The sequence below is a fragment of the Triticum urartu genome, chromosome 2 (genome assembly GCF_003073215.2).
Source record: "Triticum urartu cultivar G1812 chromosome 2, Tu2.1, whole genome shotgun sequence".
In the NCBI taxonomy this organism is placed as follows: Eukaryota; Viridiplantae; Streptophyta; class Magnoliopsida; order Poales; family Poaceae; genus Triticum; species Triticum urartu.
The window spans coordinates 356,738,276-356,760,990 of record NC_053023.1 but is presented as its reverse complement, the minus strand read 5'-3'; positions in this window follow the sequence as shown (position 1 = coordinate 356,760,990).

Here is a 22,715-nt window from a genome sequence, read left to right as displayed (position 1 = left end):
ATTGAAGACTGAAGAAGAGTTTTCCTCCAAAACTTGTCTATTCTCTTGAAGATTCATGATTCTAGCTTCATGCTATCCTCTCGAATTATTTCGTTTGTCAGAATTCTTTCATGCCCATCCGAAGCTTTTCAGGAGTTTCTTTCCTTTCTTGATCACCCTAAGGGCATCATTTCGGAATATTACTCATTCTCGGCTTTCTGCTCTCGTTTTCCCATTCTTACCGGTGCCTCATTCGAGTATTCTTTAATAAGCTTGTGATCTCTTCATTCTCTTGTATCTAAATCCCCTCAAGTATCTTTGTTTGTATCTAATTCTTCATGATGTTTTGTTCTCCTTTCCTTATTATTTTTCAAATTCTTATGGTGGTTCGTTCAAGATTCCTTTTCCTGTGTTACCATATCAATTCATTCGTTCTTTCCAAAATCCTACTGGTGGTTCGCTGAAGACCTTATTTAAGTTTGCGCTATATCTCTCTCTTTAATCCTTTCAAAGAAGAATAAGTAGTATGCCAAATCCGTTGCTTTTCATCAATTCTAATTGGTGAAGGATATGCATAACATAATTCATATTCTTGTTTATTCCAAGTGATTAATTCCTTCTTTCGGAGTTCATCATGGCAAAAATTCTTGGTTCAAGTGTTTCATATTTTCCTTTCCGGAATTCCAAGTTTTCTCGGTTATATCATTGGAAAGCTCCATCTAAAATCATTGCAGTCTTCAAATCTTGTTCTTTTCAACCTTCAATTCTTTTCTATAATCCTTTTGTTACTGGAGTTCTTCATGGTGGTTCATTAAGAATTTAATTCATTCTTCAAGTGTTCACCAAGATTCTTGTTGGAGGAGCTCAAGTATCTTTTCTTCTTGCGTCTCGAGGTGCAATTAATTCTCTGCATTATTTTGAACTGGAGTTTTGCATTTCTTCGTTCTTCTCAGCTATTCAACCATTTCGTAGTGGCAGAAATTCACCTCAAGTTCTTATGCTTTTTGTTGCTGATTTTCCAACAACTCCGTTCAATCCTTAGTTATAAGGATGCTTTTCAAATTCATTTGCGATAGAAGATGTTGTTTTCTCCTCTGTTCTTTTCATTACACTCTTTCAATTGTTCCGGAGGCATTGTGTTGTTGCTCTCGTCAAGTATCGTTCCATCTTGTCGAGTTCAAGTTCTATTCCATCCATGTTGAACCAGAGTGCTCTCTAAATTTTCTTTTTATTATTCCTTGTCTATCTCGCTTAACAGGAGTGGTTTCAATGTCTCTCTTGTCACTCAAGATCTTGGTTCTCGTCGTATTTCCTTGTTTTCCTCATTTTACCGGAGAGCCTTAATCTCTTTCATCTCCGTTGTACCCTTTCTTCCAAGTATTTTCAATATCTCAAGGTTCTTTCGTTTCATTCATTTATCTATTCCTCTTCTGTCTCGTTCCTAAGATCTCGAGACAAGATCTCTTGTTAGTGGGAGAGTGTTGTGACACCCCGAGACCGATGCTCTAGTTACCTTCCATTTATTTCGTCGTCGTTGTGTGTTTCAATTGTTTGTTGCCATGATCTTGATGAGTGCCATTGACATATTTTGCTTCTTGCATCATGTTCATCTTATATTATATTCAATTGTGCCATCCTTGCTTGCTTGCCATGGTCGTCTCACTTGCTTTGTTCTATGCTTCATGATGTGCTATTGCCAATGTCATTTTTGTTGCATTTGCATCATGAGCATCATGCCTTGGTTTGCATCTCAAAGTTTTGTTGTGTGCTTGTTATCTTTGTGAACTCCTTCTCCGCATCTTCTTTGTTGTTTCATCTTGCCCTTTCCATCTAAAATATAATCAAGTGCAACACCCCATCACAAGCTTCTTCCTTTCAATTCTCACCCATTTATTGCAAGTGGCATTTTCCTGTCCGGGTTAAATGTTCATTCTTTCCCTATCAATCTTGCACATTCCCTACAGCCTCTCTGCCAAATTTCAGGTCCTTTGGACTTGTTTTGGTTGGGTTCAAAAATGGCTCAAGTTTGAATTAAATTCAAACTTTAATTATTTTTATATCCTTAAAAATGTTCAAACTAGTTTATCCAAATTATGCATATTTCTAGGACTCCATAAATATCTTCATCCCTGCCAAATTCCATATCTTCCCTTGCCTTTCTTTTCTTCCAAGTTTTCTGTCTGAAGAAAAAAAGGAAGGAAAATAAATGTAGCAAGAGAGAGAGAGAGAGAGCCCAGCAGTAGTTGCAGTAGCCCAGCAGCAGCCCGCTTAGCCCTCCGGTTCCTATTCTCATGCAAAACACAGCCAACCCTATCTTTCACTCATCCAACGTGGCAACGCGGAAACCATCGGTCAGTGGGCGAGACTGTAGTGCTCACCACCTTTCTCCTACCTCTCTTCCTATGCTTTACACGCTCGCCATGGCCACCGTAGCTGAGCCTGAGCCCGTGCACCCCTCTATAAAGCCGCCCCGGGGCTCGCCGTAGGGTTTCTCTACTTCCTCCCTCTTCCCTTCGCGCCGCCACCTCTCCACAAATCCCCTCTCGCACCCTACCCCTCCTGCTTCTAGAAGCCATCGCCATGGTCGAGGCGTGCCGCGGCTCTCCTCCTGCGAAGGAGCTCCAACACCGGCCCCTTCTTCCTCTACGCGCACCATGACACCCCCACAACCCCGTTCCCGTTGCGATCTAAGGCCGGAGACGCCAAGTCCATCGACGCCTTCTTCCCCTGCTTCCTCTGCTTCTCGGACCTAAGGACGTCACCCCAACCAGCAGCTCATCGTCGCCCACTCCTTCATCTCTCGGCCTCCTCGTTGTATCCCTCGAGCCCCTCGTGAGCAGCCGCTCCTCCCAGCCCCTCTTCCGCTTTGATTTCGTCGTCTTAGTCGCCAATACTCGCGCCCTGAGTTCGTCCGCCATGGGCGATCTCGAGTTTGAGCTCGTGCTCATGTCGCTGCTTCTGCTCGTTGATTCCACTCACACAGCCTCCATGCTCGCCCCACACTGCACGCATCCATGCATGTCGTCTTCGTTCCAGTCGGCAGCCATGGCCGTAGCCATGTGACCCATGTCCAGCGAGGCTTGGCCTCAACGCACGCCTACCCACCCCACCTATGCATCCACACATGCCTCCTTCCGCAGCTCTTTGCACGAACACATGCACCCTGGCACGTTTCCGCACTCCCGCTGGTCGTCTGCAACCATAGCAGGGGTTGATGCTGGCTTCCGTCGTTGGCAATCCCCGTGTGCACGCTTCAGTTTTGGTCCTGGTCACAATGTGCATATGCCTTATCTTCTATCGATCTCCCCTTGCATCACGATCACATAGCTAGCCCAGTGGCTAGCGCAGCCACTATCCATGTGAGGGGTCTCAGGTTTGAGTCCCAGGAACCCCAATTTTTTGCTCTGTTTTTCGTTTACTGTTGCACGCACACACACTCAGCGCTCACTCGGGCCAATTCCTCCTGGGCCGCTGCCGGTTGCTGCAATCTGGCCCACGTTTTTTTTCATCTCAGAGTTTTTCTCTATTTTCAGTGCATGCATAATTATAGAAATGCCATCATTTTGAATTGTCAATAACTAAATAACCATGCTTCCAAATAAAACTTGTCATATATGCATCATGCTCAGATTTTCCTGTACTTTCATATTCAGCAACTTTCATCCATGTTAAAATGTTTAAACTTGTTGTTTGTATTAATTTGCTTAAATGATATGCTAAAATGGTTTATTTCATAACTAAATAACCGTAGCTCTGAATTAAATAAACTATATATGTAACTTGTCTAGAAAAAATGCATAGATTAACTTGGTGCATTTTATTTCCCTATTTAACAACATTAAAATTGTGTTTTAGTCAGAACGATGCCAACTTTGAAATATGCATGTGGGGATTTTCCGGAATTGTTGTTTGTTATTTCCAGCCTCATTTAAACTTGCCTAGATAAGTAGTTTAATTATGCTTCACCTCTTTACATGTTAACCAACATTTAATCGTGTCTTGTTCCTAGACGAGAGCAAACTAAATAACTTGAATGCGGTGTTCCATCAATATGCGAGCCCCACTTAATTTGTAGAATAGTTTGTTGCACTTTGCCATGCCATGACTCATTAAACCGGTCATGCACCATACATGGTTGTGCATCATGCCATGTTTATGTGATGGTGTGTTTACCGTGTTGTTTGCTTCTTCCCGTTGTTGCTTCTTCTTGATAGTTCTAGTAACATTGTGATTGTGAGGATTTGTTCGACTATGTGGGTTCGTCTTCTTCGTGGACTCAATCTTCTTCCTAGCGGGATTTCAGGAAAGAAGACCGTCACCTTTGATCTCACCATTATATTTGCTATGCTAGTTGTCTCGATCCTATCGCTATGTTGCGCTACCTACCTAACCTTTTTCCACCATCCCAGCAAACTGTTGTTTGGCTATATTACCGCTTTGCTCAGCCCCTCTTATAGTGTTGCTAGTTGCAAGTGCAGTTGCAGTTCGTTCCATGTTGGGACATGGATATCGTGGGATATCACAATATCTCTTATTTAATTAATGCATCTATATACTTGGTAAAGGGTGGAAGGCTTGGCCTTTTGCCTGGTGTTTTGGTTTGCCTCCCTAGTTTCCATCATACCAGTGTTATGTTCCTTGATTTTGCATCCCTAACACGATGAGGGTTTGTGGGCCCCTCTTAACAGTTCTCTTTGAATAAAACTCTTCCAGCAAGGCCCAACATTGGTTTTACCATTTGCTCAACATAATAACTAAACCTGATATTAAATTTGACGCATAGGTATTTAGCGCTACCCGAGGAGTAATTTAACATAATACAGGGGGCCAGTGCCGATGGTGTTGGTCCCAAACTAGAGTCGTGTGCGGCTTCCCCCGGGGAAACTAGGGTCTTAGTTGTTGTACATTGTGCTCATCCGGTCATGGCCTAAGATGAGATACGAGCGACTACTATCAGGGTGTCGGCACGCTAGGAGGTTTTGCTGGATTTGATTTACCATTGTCGAAATGTCTTGTGCATCAGGATTCTGAGTCTGATCAAAGGGTCCCGAGATGGAGGATTGTCTCCGCGGATCGTGAGCTTGTCATGGGCTAAGTTGGGACACCCCTATAGGGTTTAAACTTTTGAGAGCGGTGCCCACGGTTATGTGGTAGATGGTAATTTTTTAATATCCGGTTGTACTGGAGTTGAACTAAACTGAATTAAAATACAACAACCGCGTGCGTAACCGTGACTGTCTCCTTTTGAGTGAGTCGAGAAGAGAACAGAGTGGGGTTATGTTTGAACATATGTAGTTCAAGATCACTTCTTGATCATTACTAGTTTGTGACCGTTTGCGTAGTTTCTCATCTTATTCTGGTACTCGTAAGTTAGCCACCATTTAATGCTTAGTCACTTGCTGCAACCTCAGCACTTATCCTTTCCATAATAGTTAAGCTTTGCTAGTCTTGATACCCATGGTAATAGGATAGCTGAGTCCTCATGGCTCACACATTACTACAACCACAGTTGCAGGTGCAGGTAGTGCGATGATCGTGATGTGAGAGCGATGTTTACTTGTTTTGGAGTTCTTCTTCTTTGATCTTGGGATAGGTTCCTAGTTGGTAGCCTAGGCTAGCAGGGTGGATGTCGTTTGAGTTCCTGTTTGTGTTGCATCCGTAGTCGGATGTTGTTCTTATGTATGAAGTTTGATGTATTCTTGAGGCATTTGTATGCCTTTGTATGTATCCCCAGCTATTATGTAATGGTACGACATAATGATATCGACCTTGCGAAAGAGTTTCAATATGCAGCTCTATCCTTGGTGGGACCTTCAAGTTCCTCTCAGATAGGATCGCATATTGTGCGTGACACCTCTCTCTCTCTCTAAGCAATTGGACATGTTTTTCGGTTTGGTTTTCACTTGAGGACAAACAAGGTCTAAGCTTGGGGGAGTTGATACATCCATTTTGCATAATAATGTTTTTATGCATAATAATGCTTTATGCAGTAATTCTAATGCCTTTTCTCTCATAATATGCAACGTTTACATAAAGAGGGAGAATGTCGGCAGGTGGAATTCTGGACCTGAAAAAGTTACGTCAGAGTTACCTATTCTGTACAACTCCAAATCAGCTGGAAATTTACGAAGAATTATTTTAGAATATATGAAAAATGCCGGAGCAAATAACCACCAGAGGGGGGGCCACCCGGTGAACACAGGACACCAGGGAGTGCCAGGCTCCCCAGGAGCGCCCTGGTAGGTTGTGGCCAGCCTAGCCCACCTCCGGTGTGCATCTTCTGGTATATAGGTCATTTTGACCTAGAAAAAATAAGGGGAGGACTTTCTGGACGGAGCGCCGCCATCTCGAGGAGGAAATTGGGCAGGGGCACTTTTGCCCTCCAGCAGAGCGATTCCCTTGAGGGAACTTCCCTCCCGAAGGGGAAAATGGAAGCCATCGTCATCAGCAACAACCCTCTCATCTTTAGGAGGCCAATCTCCATCAACATCTTCAACAACACCATCTCCTCTCAAACCCTAGTTCATCTCTCGTGTTCAATCTTTGTAACGGAACATCGAATTGGTACCTGTGGGTCACTAGTAGTGTTGATTACATCTTGTAGTTGATTACTATATGGTTTATTTGGTGGAAGATTATATGTTCAGATCCATTATGCTATTTAGTACCCCTATGATCTTGAGCATGATTATCATTTGTCAGTAGTTACTTTTGTTCTTGAGGTCACGGGAGAAGTCATGTTGCAAGTAATCATGTGAACTTAATATGTGTTCGATATTTTGATGATATGTATGTTGTGATTCCCTTAGTGGTGTCATATGAATGTCGACTACATGGCACTTCACCATATTTGGGCCTAAGGGGATGCATTATGGAGTAGTTATTAGATGATGGGTTGCTAGAGTGACAGAAGCTTAAACCCTAGTTTATGCCCTACTTCATAAGGGACTGATTTGGGTCCAAATGTTTAATGCTATGGTTAGATTTTATCTTAATACTTTTCTCGTAGTTGCGGATACTTGCGAGGGGGTTAATCATAAGTGGGGCATTTTTTTCAAGTAAGAACAACACCCAAGCACTAGTCCACCCACATATCAAATTATCAAAGTAGAGAATGTGAATCAAACCAACATGATGAAGGTGACTAGATGAAATTCCCGTGTGCCCTCAAGAACACTTTGCTTATTATAAGAGACTATTTTGGCCTGTCCTTTGCCACAAAAGGATTGGCCAACCTTGCTGCACTTTATTTACTGTTACCGTTACTTGTCCGTTACAAATTATCTTGCTAACAAACTAACTATTCCTGACCATTTCAGTGCTTGCAGAAAATACCTTGCTGAAAACCACTTGTCATTTCCTTCTACTCCTCGTTGGGTTTGACACTCTTACTTATCAAAAGGACTACGATTGATCCCCTATAGTTTTGGGTCATCACCTACCACACAGACGAGCCCGACATGTCAGAAGTCCGGGACGGGAATGGAAAACCATGGCACAACAAGAACAAGCGACGGCACAACGGCAGTGAAGCTGATGATACGGTAGTAATTGTCAGATTAAGCAACCCCAAGTCAGGACCGCAAAAAATCCCTCTAAAGGGAACCGGATGGCCTGATCGCGTTAGATAAGATCCTAGACAAACAATGCCAGATCCATGGCACCTCAGATAAGGTCGTCAACCACACCAACCATAATTGTTGGGTGATCAAACAGGCCAACAAGCTTACAGCCAAGGAACAAGACAAGGGTCCCCGCAGCGAGGACGATGACGAGCCTCGCGGGCCAAACAATGGCGGCCAGAAACAATTCCCTCCCGAGGTAAAAACTATGAACAAGATCTATGTCACACATATACCCAAGAAGGAGCGGAAGCGGGCACTTCGGGATGTCTACGCCATAGAGTTGATGGCCCTGAAATACAACCCATGGTCGGCTTGCCTAATCACCTTCGACCGAAGAGACCACCCGACCAGTATCCGTCATGGAGGAATGGTGGCTCTGGTGCTCGACCCCATTGTAGATGGATAACACCTCACAAGAGTCCTTATGGATGGAGGTAGTAGCCTCAACCTGATTTACTCAGATACAGTGTGGAAGATGGGAATCGATCCATCAAGGATCCAACCTAGCAACACCACCTTTGAAGGGATAATCCCAGGCGTCGAGGCATGCTGCTCGGGCACTGTCACCCTGTCGGTAGTCCTCGGCTTGCCAGACAACTTCCGCAGCAAGGACTTGATCTTCGACATCGTCCCTTTTCGCAGTGGTTACCATGCACTCCTCGGCCATACAATGTTCACTCGCTTCAATGTCGTACCCACTATGCATATATGAAGCTCAAGATGCTTGGACTTAAGGGTGTAATTACCGTTAACGTCAACACCGAGCGCTCGCTCCAAACTGAGGAGCACACATTAGCTCTAGCGGCTGAAATCTAGGCCGGCAAAGAGGCGTCAAAGACCCAGGCTCACATCAAGGCGCTAGACGCAGACAAACGAGCCCGAGCCATAGCACCGCTTCTAGAGCCTTCCTGCACTCACCCTAAATAGGGATACGCTCCCCACAGCACAACCTCTTCATCCACGAAATACGTACCTCGGGTACACAATTTTGCACTTAAAATTCCATGGGCAGTTGTGGGAGCAAAACGATTGAAGGCCCAAGTACTTGGTTCGACGGAACCACAGCGAAATATGTGTTTGGACTATTAACAGGTAGCATCTAGGACCTGATTAGCATAAATCTGATATATTGCAGCAGCTTCTCAAGACCCTCTCTCAAGGGCCCGCTCGCCGATCTCTATCCTTCCTGTGTACGGAACCCTACCAAAGAGCAAAGGCACAGACATGCAACAGGGTGCAGTAGGGACGTCAAACCACTCATAGAGGCCCTGTGTAAACCTTTTCTCTATCAAATACATTTTTAAAGTATATGTATAGTTGCTTCGGCAGATTGAATTGTAAGGTTGGACGTAAGTAGTTCATCAGAAATAAATACCATATTTTCCATGGTCTCATTGCAGCCATTTATGTTGCATACCTTTTACCAGTTTATCATGCCAAAACAAACTAGTTCAATACATGCCTTTTCAAAAGATGCGATCGGCTAATAGACCGGGGGCTCAACTGCAAAACTTTCCTTAAGAATCAGTTTGGCACTATTTTTTATGTGCTTGGCGTCGCGGATTTTGCATTATAGGAATCGGTTCCAAATTATGTCTTTGGTCAATAGTTGGGTTGCCTGGCTCCTGTCTTTTCCCTCTTACGTTCTGCATTATTCGGCTAAGAAGGTAAAGGGAGAACCGATGTGATTGTACTTCTAGCTCACCTGGTTAAGTACCTCAGTGGATAAAGCCAAAAACTGACTGTCATAATAAGTGAGAACTGGTCGGCAATTGATGACCCACAAGTATAGAGGATCTACCGTAGTCCTTTCGATAAGTAAGAGTGTCGAACCCAATGAGGAGCAGAAGGAAATGATAAGCGGTTTTCAGCAAGGTATTCTCTGCAAGCACTGAAATTATCGGTAACAGATAGTTTTGTGATAAGGTAATTGGTAATGAGTAGAAAGTAATAAAAGTAAATAAGGTGCAGTAAGATGGCCCAATCCTTTTTGTAGCAAAGGAGAAGCCTGGACAAACTCTTATATGATGTAAAGCGCTCCCGAGGACACATGGGAATTATCGTCAAGCTAGTTTTCATCACGATCATATGATTCGCATTCGGTACTTTGATAATCTGATATGTGGGTGGACTGGTGCTTGGGTACTGTCCTTACTTGGACAAGCATCCCACCTATGATTAACCCCTATTGCAAGCATCCGCAACTACAACAGAAGTATTAAGGTAAACCTAACCATAGCATGAAACATATGGATCCAAATCAGCCCCTTACGAAGCAACGCATAAACTAGGGTTTAAGCTTCTGTCATTCTAGCAACCCATCATCTACTTATTACTTCCCAATGCCTCCCTCTAGGCCCAAACAATGCTGAAGTGTCATGTAGTCGACGTTCACATGACACCACTAGAGGGATGACACCATAAATCTCATCAAAATATCGAACGAATACCAAATTCACATGACTACTAATAGCAAGACTCCTCCCATGTCCTCAGGAACAAACGTAACTACTCACAAAGCATATTCATGTTCATAATAAGAGGGGTATTAATATGCATAATGGATCTGAACATATGATCTTCCACCAAGTAAACCAACTAGCATCAACTACAAGGAGTAATCAACACTACTGGCAACCCACAGGTACCAATCTGAGGTTTGGATACAAGAGATGAACTAGGGTTTGAGATAAGATGGTGCTAGTGAAGATGTTGATGGAGATTCACCCCCTCCCGATGAGAGGATCGTTGGTGATGATTTCCCCCTCCCGGAGGGAAGTTTCCCCGTCAGAACAGCTCCACTGGAGCCCTAGATTGGTTCCGCGAAGGTTCCGCCTCGTGGTGGCGGAGTCTCGTCCCGAAAGCTTGGTTATGATTTTTTCCTCAATGAAAGACTCCATATAGCATAAGATGGGCATCGGAGGGCCACCAGGGGGCCCACGAGGCAGGGGGCGCGCCCCCCACCCTCGTGGCCAGGGTGTGGCCCCCCTCTGGAACTTCTTGCGCTCAGTATTTTTATATGTTCTGGAAATAGCTTCCATGAAGTTTCAGGACTTTTCGAGCTGTGCAGAATAGGTCTATAATATTTGCTCCTTTTCCAGCCCTGAATCCCAGCTGCCGGCATTCTCCCTCTTTATGTAAACCTTGTAAAATAAGAGAGAATAGGCATAAGTATTGTGACATAATGTGTAATAACAGCCCATAATGCAATAAATATTGATATAAAAGCTTGATGCAAAATGGACGTATCAGCAATCCGAGGACAAGTGCCAAACTAAAAATCAATGGAGGTTATTTCGCGTCACGCGAAGGGTTTACTGTCATGGAAACCAAGTGATGGTGGTATCAACCTTGGCACAGTCGAATATCATGAAACACTAGGGGCTAGTAACTAGCTCTCGTAGTCAAGCTCCTATGGCCATGTGAAAGCATTAAAACCACATAGTCTGATTCCCTCATTTCTCCTACACAGTACCGCCTCCAGGCACCGAGACATCAGCTAAGGATAAGACTGTTAGGGAACAAACACCCTTCGCAGTATCTACAAGGGGGTCAAAGCCGACGACTGGTAACTTTCAGTTTAAAAGGGCCACACAGGAGTCGAAATGAATGAATAGACAATCTTACACCATGCCAACTAGTTGCATCATAAAGCACAAAATATTTTTTACTTGCTCGGATAAACGGTTGTACATTCACTCATAAATTACATCCTTAGAGCACTGGGTCTCTATCGCCCGTGCACCATCCATCATAATGAGAAAATATTGCTCGGGGCGCCTATGCTCCTTCTCAGGGGGCGGGGGTCCAGTGGCCATATCGGCCGGCTTGATCTTCGGCTAGTCCACCATAGTCTTGATGAAGGCCATACGAGCTCCCTTGATGCCTAGGGAGCACTTCCAGACGTCAATCTGGGGTGTGCATCGCATAGCTTCTGCACCAAGCCAAGATAATTGCTCGTCAATGGCTCTGAGGGGCACAACTTGACACAGAGGTCCTTCATGGCTGGCTTCGCCATCCGATGCAACTCCATTAGCTGCTTCAGCTGATTGTTGAGGAGGGGAGGATGCACGGGTGCCTGAAATTGCGTCAAAATAGCCTATGCTCGGTATTACCCTCCTGGGACAAGAAATACCTCGCTGCATCTGCCACACTTCTCGAGAGATCTGTGAAAGCTCCTAGGAAACGCCATACTCGCGTCAGGAAAGCGAATCTGTTATCACCAAAGAAACTTTGAAGTAAGTATGGCTTACCCTCCACAATCATCCTGACTTGGCGGAGTTCTTCTTGGTGGCCTCGCGCCTCCACCCGGGCCTCCTTGATCGCCGACCTCAACGAGGTCAGCTCAGAGGCCTGATCCTTACTTTCTTTCTCAAGGGCCTCACATTTAGTGATGGCATCCTTGAGCTCTTGTTGCACCTCCACCACCCTGGCCTCGTGTTGTTGGCTAGTGGTCTTCACCGCTACCAGTTCGGCGGTCGTCTGTTCGGCCACCGCCTTTTGCTGTGTAGCCTCTTGTTGAGCCTTCTTCAGCTCGGCCCTGAGGGTTTTGACCTCAGCAATGACAGCTGCAGCAATATTACTTGCACCCCATCCAGCTTAAACTCCTGAAAACTTCAACAAACACCAGGCTATTGTAATAAGCCCAATTCGGACTTACCTTGCGCCTCGTCGAATCGCTTGTTAATCCGATCGAGCTCGTAGTCGGAGCTCTTGAGCCTCCAGTTGAGCTCAGCCCATTCCTAGGCCCGGGCAGCCACCTCCAAAGACGATGTCTGCACATTACACTTAACATATTAGGCCTCCGCACGTTCAATTTCTGATCTCCGTCGGCATTTTCCAAATCCAACCACATTCTATTGGGCTTTAGTATGGCTATGAGCTATGCCCCTAGGCTATTCGACCCTGGTGCAAGTTTTTTCAAACTCACTCGGAGCTTGAGGGCTACTGTATACATGACTACATGATCATATAGGCTAAAACTTAAGACACAAAGGGCATTACATGGCCTACCTTGAAGGCCTTGGAAAGCTTCCTTCGGTCTGTTGTCCACGGACCGAATACTTTGCAGAACCATGCCCATCAGAGCACGTTGCTCCTTGGTGATGGAGGAGTTCGTAAACGCCTCCTCCACCACATCCAGTCACCCAGTTGGAACCCGCTCTGAAGCGGGCTGGGTGGCGGAATTACTCCGCTCCTCCCTTGATGGTAGCCGGAATAGTCGGCTCCTGGTGCCTTAGTGGCTCCGTAACCGTTTTTGAGGAGAGCTCGGGTTGACCAGGCTCCCCCTCTTTGTGCTCCAGAGGGGTCCTCCCCTCCTGGTTTTTGGCGACCGAGGTATTCACCTCGGCCATAATGGCGTCACCTCTGCCACCCTCCCCCGTGTTCGGCCCGGGAGGGGTCTCCTTGGACAATACCTCCCTGGTATCCTCGATGACCAGAGAAGGCATGAACAACGCAGCCACGCTCTCCGCTAGCTCGGCTGGCGGAGAGTCCCCCTCCGAGACTCTGTCAGGGGGAAGGTCGTGTGGCGGGCTGTGGTGTTAAAGGCAAGCACAATGGTCAAAGATGAACATAGTTCTGCTAAGAGGCACTGGTGTGTCTTCGGGTATATACCTTTGGGCTTTGGGCTTGACCCTAGGGTTTCTTTCGGGAACCTCTTCAGAAGCCTCAGACTCGTCGGCGGAGTCTGAGCTGTCGTCAGATGAGGCCACTTTGGCCCTGCATTGCTTCTTCGGTGTAGGAGGACGCTGATCCTCCTCGGCGTCATCCAATGCGACCATTTTCCTTCTTCAAGAGGAATCGCTCTCCTCCCCGTCCTCTCCTTGCTCTCCATCATGAGCGGAGGGGGCCTGGGTTTCCCCTAACTTAGTGTCCGAGGGTCCTCTGGGACAAAGGCCTTCATGGGCCTCCCTCTTCTCTCCTTTCTTCTTCTCCGGCGCTTTGTACAGCGCCACGGCTAGCATTTCCGATAGCAAGGCCATCCTAGGGCCCTGAGGTAGTGGAGCCGGGCTATCGATCTACACAGCTTTCTTTAGCCAGCTCTGTGGATGGGAGAAGGAAGAATTCAGCACTTTGTCAAAAAGGAATATCCAAACATAATAGTAAAACTTGTCATACCTCCCAAGGGGGGGGGGTGTCGTGGCATCAAGGTTGATGTCTTCCTCCATGGACGGGCAATCTTTTTGGGGCTTGAACAGCGCCTTCCACAACTTGGCGTGGGAGGTGCGGTAGAAGCAGAGTACAGTGGTAGGGTTTTCAGGCTTGTAGGACCACATGGGGATGGCTCGGTCTTGGCAGGGTAGGATTCACCGGCGAAGCATGATCTGAATCACATCGGGTAACTCGGCCTTCTTCATCATCATCTTGGATATCGGCTCTGAAGCGACTCCACCTCTATGGTTGACCCCCAGTCTAGGCCTTTCTTGGTCCACAAGACCATCCTAGTGGGGCATTCGTATTTGAAGGTAGGGATCTCCGTCCAAGCCGCACCTCGCGGTTCTGTGATATACAACCACTCCTTCCGCCAGATCTTGGCGGTCTCTATGAAAGTACCGTTCAGCCACTCAACCTGGGGGAGTTTACTGACCATTGCTCCCCCCCCCCCCCCCCCCCCCCCCCCCGCAGTCCACATGTTGGCCATCAACAATCTTGGGCTTGATGTTGAAGACCTTCAGCCACAAGCCGAAGTGTGGCCGGACCCAAATAAGGGCCTCGCAGATGACGATGAAGGCTGAGATATGCAAGGGGTTTGGAGCGAGATCATGGAAATCCAACTTGTAGAAAAACATCAACCCCCTAACGAAGGGATGGAGAGTAAAACCTAGTCCCTAGATGAAGTGGGGGAGGAACACCACCCTCTCGTCTAGCTTCGCCGTGGGGACGACCTGGCCCTCCTCCGGGACACGGTGGGCGACGTTAGCCGGTATGTAGCCCACGCTTTTAAGCTCCAAGATGGCACCCTCGATGTCGGTGTCAAAACCGGCGGATCTCGGGTAGGGGGTCCCGAACTGTGCGTCTAGGCCAGATGGTAACAGGAGACTAGGGACACAATGTTTTACCCAGGTTCGGGCCCTCTTGATGGAGGTAAAACCCTACGTCCTGCTTGATTAATATTGATGATATGGGTAGTACAAGAGTAGATCTACCACGAGATCAGAGAGGCTAAACCCTAGAAGCTAGCCTATGGTATGATTGTATGTTGTGGTTGTTGTGTCCTACGGACTAAAACCCTCTGGTTTATATAGACACCGGAGAGGGTTAGGGTTACACAAGGTCGGTTACAATGGGAGGAGATCTACATATCCATATTACCAAGCTTGCCTTCTACGCCAAGGAAAGTCCCATCCGGACACGGGACGAAGTCTTCAATCTTGTATCTTCATAGTCCTAGAGTCCAGCCAAAGGTTATAGTCCGGCTATCCGGACACCCCCTAATCCAGGACTCCCTCAGTAGCCCCTGAAGCAGGCTTCAATGACGACGAGTCCGGCGTGCAAATTGTCTTCAGCATTGCAAGGCGGGTTCCTCCTCCGAATACTTCATAGAAGATTTTGAACACAAGGATAGTGTCCGGCACTGCAAAATAAGTTCCACATACCACCGTAGAGAGAATAATATTTACACAAATCTTAATCTGCTGACACGTTTTGGCAACATGACATTATGCCATGGCCCGGTGCTTATTCGAACCGTTTTTCTTCAATCAGCTCCACACATAACGCGAGGCGGTTTCTTGACACGTCTTGTCAAAGCAGAGATCATGTTCCCTCAATTACGGGATTCTCATTAATACGGTCGTGGGTAACCCAACCGTTTCTAGGACTCCTAGATTATAGGCAAGTCCCAAACGGCTATGGAGAGGACGCTTGATATTCACCCTCTTTATAAAGGGACAAGGTTTTTGCTTTTTCCCTCTCGTGCTCAATCGAACCCCTCCCCCGCCTCGAGTTCTAACGCCCAAAGCCCAGGTCAGGTGCTCCGGATCTTCAATCATGTCCGGATCCAGCCTTCAAGGTTGGTGGATGCCCTCCTCCGTCACGAAAGTGGATATCAAGAAGTTGAGGGAGGCCAGATACCTGACCGCCGAGGTTTCGCATCGGCTGCCTGCTCGAGGGCAGGTCGTCCCTACTCCCGAACCCAACGAGAACGTCGTGTTCATCTCCCACTTCCTCCGAGGCCTAGGCCTCACTCTGGATCCCTTCGTCAGGGGTTTGGTGTTCTATTACGGGCTAGATTTCCACGATCTAGATCCGGACTCCTTTCTCCACATCTCGACATTTATTGTCGTGTGTGAGGCCTTCCTCTGCATTACGCCTCACTTCGGCCTGTGGCTCAAGACCTTTGAAGTGAAGCCGAAGATGATCGAGGGGCAACATGCAGTGTGTGGAGGCGCGTCAATAGGCAAGATGGCAGGAGCTCCGTGGCTGAAAGGTTCCTTTCCAGAGGTGTCCGGATTATGGCAACGGGAGTGGTTTTACATCACGGCTCCTAGAAGTGTCAAGTGGGCGGCTGCCCCCGCCTTCCGCTCGGGCCCCCCACCACAACTGATGTCATGGATTAGCAGAGGTCTGAGCTGGGGTCCAGCCAAGGACGTGCCTATACTGCAAAGCCGCATTCAAGATCTCTTCGAGGGAGATTTTAATTTGGTTGTGGTAATGCAAGTTATGCTGGTTCGTCGAGTCCAGCCCTGCAAATGCCGGCCCCTTCGCTTGTGGGAGTTCAACCCAGAAGGACTGCGTGCCATTCAAAGTTTCCTCGGAATGTCGCATGAGGAGATGTACAAGTCATTCTTCGGACCTCAAATAGAGTGTCCGGATACTACCGAGGACGTGGGCCTGAGCAGTAACTGCGCCGCCGAACAAGTAAGTAATCCTCTAGCCGAACACACCATCTTTTATTCATCATGAAGTTATTTCTGAGAGATTGCTCTTTGACTTGGACTGGCTAACAAAGGCGAAGATGATTCGGTGTTCGGCCCCCCTCCCTGAGGGTTTGGAAAATCCGGTACTGGAAAAGATGCTCGAGCTCGCACCTTGCCCGGAGCCCTCGAAGGAAGATACAGGGGGGAACAATATGGGCGGAAGCGGGCCCCCATCGCTGCCAGTTCCAACCAAGGGAATGAGCGCCTCCTTAAAGGAGGATAACTGGGGGAGGAAGAGGACTTCTTCCGAGGATCCGGAAGCCGAGGCCTCCAAACGGGAGAAGAAGTATCCAACAGAGGGTCCTGCCTCGGGGGGTGCTCTTGCCGCACAAAGTCCGCGAGGGGATCAGCCCTCCAACGAGTCGTAAGTGATCCAAGAAATACTTTAATAGTGAAGGTATACTATCTTTCTTCTGAGAAAATAACCACCGCATATATCTTGCAGTTCGGGTCTTAGCCCTTCTTAGCTGAGCTCGTCTTCGAGGGATCTTCTTCCGGAGATGATGGAGAGCGAAACGCCTCCCCCGGACTCCTCCTCTCAAGAAGCGGGCAACCCCGAAGTGTCGTCACGGAGGGCCTCTCCAGATCTAGTGAGGCTAGAAGATAATCCCATAGACCCCCGAAGTCCCCAGCGTCCGGCTCTCGAAGAGAGCAAACAAAAGAGTTCGGCATCGTCTGGTATGCGGTCGGATGTTCTGAGGGAGCTGTTGGGGCGAGCGGCCATCTCAGAAGAACACCGTACGCTGATGGGTACGGTGATGGAAAGAATTTCGTCCGCCGAAAGTGGATTACACGAAGCCTTTATGAGTCTACTGACAGGCTTTGAGGTACGTGAAATAATATGTGATAGTACCGCACATATTAGGTGCCCTATGTAGATAGTAGCACCTGAGACTCTGGTTGTCGTCGAGAACGGCGGTGAACAGAGGATCATAGTCCCAGGGAATAACCAGACTGCCTTTATGTGCAGGTGGTGGAAGCTCCGGTGGCTAGCCGGACTAGTGAGTTTGTGGAATTAAAGTGGCAACTGGATGCAGCAGACGCCGACATTGAGCTTGTTAACAAGCGGCTTGACGAATCACAGGGTAAGTAATGTTTTCTAGTCAATGTCACAGAATAAGAGCAGCATGATGCCAGTATCTTTAATATGTTGTGACTGCAGACGGAGCTGCCACCGTGGAGACCCTTCAGGCGGAACTCGCCCGAGCCAAGGAACAAGCGAGGGTTAGTAATGCGGCTGCTTTGAAGGCGGCCGAAGAGTTAAGAGCCGAAAAGGCCGCCCATTGTGAAAGCAAAGAAAAGATGGCCAAGATGGCCGTAGAATTAAAAGGCACTGCCGACCATTGCCAGGTCCTTGAAGAAGAGAACCGAGTGAAGGCAGCAGACCTTGAGAAGGCCACTATGGCGACCAAAGACAGTCGCTCTGCTATGAGGGCGAAGAAGGAGGAGCTGCGCGAAGCCGGGGATATTGCGGCTGGGAAGCCCTTTCTGCTGCGGAGGAAGTTCGGAGATCCGTGGTATGCCCCTCTGGATCGGCTGTGGAGTTCGGCAGATGCATATATGGACCTGGCGGTGAGCGCTGTCGATGCGGTCGAATACTTCCAAGATCAATCAGATCGTGAAGTGGAAAAGCTGTTCTGGTCGCAATTCAACATTCCAGAGCGTCCGCTTCCCTTGACCGATCAGCTAGCCGAATGGGCCGAACTCAATAGGTTGTCCGGACTCGCCATGAGGTCTGTTGTAGATCATTTGTGGCCGGAGAAGCCGAAGCCGAACAACTATTTTAGCTTAGTGCAGCAGTTCCTTGGTGCGGTGTCGCGCATCAACGCGATGAAGAGGTCAGCGTGCATAGAAGGCTCGCGGATGGCCTTTGCCCGTGTCAAGTCATAATGGGCGGAGAAGGATGCTACCACTGTTGTGGCGCAAGGTTCGGCCATAGGCCGAGCAGCTGCCGAGCACTATTTTGAAGAAGTTCTTGAGGGTGCTCGTTTGATGGAGTCCCAGTGCTCAAAGAATATTATGTTTGAATGACATGTATTCCCATTGTAAACATAATGTTTTTATGAAATATAGTAAGGTTGTGTTTATACTTTTGCCTGAAAGTAATATGATGCCTCCTGTGCAGCCGTTTATGTATACATGTATATAACCTGAAAGATTGCAGTCGTCGGCTTCAGCCCCCTCGCATATAATGCGGAGGTGTTCGCAGAAGACGCGTGTTCACACTTAACCCAATGTCTTGGTCCTATTAAGGAGGTGATAGCGCAGTGAACGAGGCAACCGGACTATAATGCTTTAACACTTTCACTTAGCCATAGGAGTTTGACAGTGGGGCTACTAGATAGCTCCTGGTGGCTCCGCACTCTCCCGATCTCGGGGTGCGTACATGCCTGGCCGAAAAACGGCCCTTCATTAAGGCGGAGGATTTCTAACATTCTGATAGTTCATCGAGTGGTTGACCAGTCTCACGCTATATCATGACAGTCAGTTTTCGGCTTTCTCTACTGAGGTGCTCGTCCGGATGAAGCAGGGCACAATTGCAGTAGTTCTCCTGGTGCTGCCTTAGCCGATAAAGCGGAACGTAAGGCACCAAAACACAGGAGCCGGGCAAACCCAACATTTGACCAAAGACAATGATTCGGAGCCGATGCATATAAGGCCAAACTCGCGATGCCAAACACTCCCTAAGGTATTCGGTCTTTATGGTATAAACCAGGCCTAAATAGTGCCCTTTGAAAGAAGCCCCTTGTGTCTAGGTACATGCATTATTCTGATGTGGCCACATGCCAAGACGTCAGCATCCTTCTCAATTGTACTGAGAATTCGAGGGATGTGTATCAACAAGAGATAGTAAAAAAAGGTTTACGCAGGGTCTTAATCTAAAAAGAATCCTTGGAGTGGGTCCCTGCTGCATGTCTGTGCCTGTGTCTCTGTTGTGCCGTATCCTTGATGGGTGTAGCACGATGATCATCTGTAAAAGAGAGGAACTTAGGTGAAAAAGTTGTCGTGCAAAAAGATAGTTTTTAAAGAAACCATGTATAACTAAAAATTAGTAGAAATTGCCACTTGTCTGCGCGCGTTGAGCCCCTTGTATTTGTAATAGGGGTGTGGCCATCAATCCGGTACAAATTACATACAGCAGCGCCGGACTCGTCTAACCGCGTCCGTGGTCTTGACGACCTATCAAATGCTTTAGTTGGTGAGGCCGTTTTTAGTGTGCGGCTGCCAAGGCAGTCGTATTATCTTCGGTACGCAAAGATCGCTTAATATTTCCGTTCACTGTAATGATGCCACGTGGACCGGGCATCTTGAGCGTGAGGGAAGCGTAATGTGGTATTGCATTAAAGCGAGCAAAAGCTTCGCGTCCAAGTAGTGCTTGATAACCGCTTTGGAACGGAGCAATGTGGAAGGTTAAATGTTCGCTACGAGAGTTATCGGGGAGGCCGAATATAACCTTTAGTAGCAGGGAGCCCGTGCAGTGAGCCCCTGGTCCTGGCGTTACTCCTTTCAAGGTAGTGTTGCTATGGCAAATTTTCGTTGGGTCTATCCCCATTTCGCGGATTGTATCCTGGTATATCAGGTTTAAACTGCTGCCACAGTCCATCAGGACTCGTGTAAAGTGGTATCCGTCAATTATTGGGTCTAATACCAGGGCAGCCCATCCTGCCCACCGGATACTTGTTGAGTAATCACGATGGTCGAAAGTGACCGGTTGAGACGACCAGTGGCAGGATTTCACGGTGATAGGCCCTTGGGCATATTTATCTGGGAGGGCCGCTTTGCTTCCCTTGATCACGTGTAATACATTGACTGTTTTGACTTCTGATGGAAACTTCTTTTATTCCCCAGTGTCTTGCTTGAGAGGCTCATCCTTATCTTTGCTTGGTGTATCCTCCCCCTTGTGTACGGCGTTGAGCTTGCCAGACTGCTTGAAGACCCAACATTCTCTGTGGGTATGATTAGCGGGTTTACCAGGGGTGCTATGGATCTGACATACTTGGTCCAAAATTTTGTTCAGGCTGGACAGTTCATCTCTGGCGCCTTTAGAGGGCGGCTTTTGCTGACCTGCCCGAGAACTTCTGAATCCGGCATTTACCACCGTGCTCTTCGAGCTGTCTTCTTTATTCCGACACTTATTATTTTTCCTGCGTCGTGATTTCCCGTTTTCATCTCTAACTTCGGATGTGCTTGGGTCGCTGGTGCTGCATCTGGCTAGCCAGCTGTCCTCACCCGCGCAAAAGCAGGTCATGAGGCTTGTTAATGCTGCCATTGTTCTCGGCTTTTCTTGGCCGAGGTGTCTGGCAAGCCATTCGTCGCGGACGCTATGCTTAAAAGCTGCCGAGGCTTCGGTGTCCGGACAGTCAACTATTTGGTTCTTCTTAGTAAGAAACATGTTCCAAAGCTTTCGGGCTGACTCTCCGGGCTATTGAGTTGTATGACTCAAATCGTCCGCATCCGTGGGTCGGACATAAGTCTCTTGAAAATTTGCCCGAAAAGCGTCTTCGAGCTCTTCCTAGCTTCCAATGGAGTTTTCGGGGAGGCTTTTAAGCCAATGTCGAGCTGGCCCTTTGAGTTTGAGGGGTAAGTATTTAATGGCGTGGAGATCGTCTCCTCGAGCCATGTGGATGTGGAGGATATAGTCCTTAATCCAGACCCCAGGGTCTGTTGTTCCGTCGTATGCCTCTATGTTTACGGGTTTGAATCCCTCTGGAAATTCATGGTCCAGCACCTCATCAGTGAAACATAGGGGGTGTGCAGCGCCCCTGTATCTGGGCGTGCCGTGGTGTTCGGATATTTGGTATGTTGCATCGTATGTTGGGGCATGCTTGCGTGGTCCATAGATGGATCTGGTTGCGCCGTCCTTTTGATGCGAGCCCTCGCGTGGATCACGTATTGGCTTATGTGCGGCATTGCTTGCCGCTCTATGTTGGCCGTGAGGTCGTCTATCCGGCCAGGTGGCCATTTTAATTTTGGTTGCGGGGGGTCTAAGGCCTCCTCATCGAATTCAGCTAGCAGCTTCCGCTTTGGGTAGCTCTTGGTGGGCCGATTACCGTCATACTTCGCTGCTGTGTTGAGTACTTTGTTCCATCTGAGTTGGAGTGTGTCCTGCGCAGCCTTGAGCCTATGCTTCTGCTTTTTAGACTTCTAGCGGTGGCAACAAGCCTTTGATGGGAATTTTGTTGCTCCAGGCATTTGTCCGGTGTTATGTCCTCTGGACTATTATCCTTGACAGAATCGGTTTGTTCGGTTTGATTCTCCGTATTGCCGTGGTCCGGCAGTGGTTCGCCCTGTTCCAACGCTGGGTCTATATGATCGTTATTTCTGCCGAGGCGGGATTTGGGGTGGCGCTTACGCCGCTGCTTTGACTGCTTCTCGAGGGGACAAGCCTTCGGTGTGTCCTTCCGTTCCTCGTCGTCATCTTCTTTTGGTGTGTCCACCATGTATACGTCATGTGATGAGGTGGACGTCCAGTGCCCTGTGGGCGGTGGTTCCTCTTCGCCTCCCGCATCGTCGTCCATACCGTCGATGTCTTCAGAGTCGAAGTCGAGCATGTCGGTTGAATCATCGACAGTGGCTACTAAGTGGGTGGTGGGTGGGCCTCAAATTTCTTCGTCGTCCGCATCCCAGTCCTGCCAGACATAGTTCGGCCAGGATCCTCCTGACAAGGAGAGAGATCTTAATGAGTTCAGTATGTCGCCAAAGGGCGAGTGCTGAAAAATATCCGCGGAGGTAAACTCCATGATCGGCACCCAATCGGATCCGATAGGAATGGGCGCAGGCGGTTCGGAGTCCGTGTCCGGAGAAGGATCCAGCAGTTTAACAACACGGCTCTCGTGCAAGGCAAGGTCGTTGTTAGGCTCGATCGCCGCTGAGGGTAAGGCCTCTGTGGCGGGGTCCATCCACCCGTCCGCGGAAGGCGCAACTGGCTCCGAATTGAGGGTCGGAGCGGCTGACGGTGCGATCTCCTTAACACTGTCTGATGGGAGAGATAAGTCATGCTCATCGTGACCGCGTGGCGCACAAGGAAGAGGCTCGAATCCGTCGAAGATCAAACCTCCACGGATATCAGCCGTGTAGTTTAAGCTTCCAAACCTGACCTGGTGGCCAGGGGCGTAACTTTCAATCTGCTCCAGATGGCCAAGCAAATTGGCCCGCAGTGCAAAGCCGCCAAATACGAAGATCTGTCCGG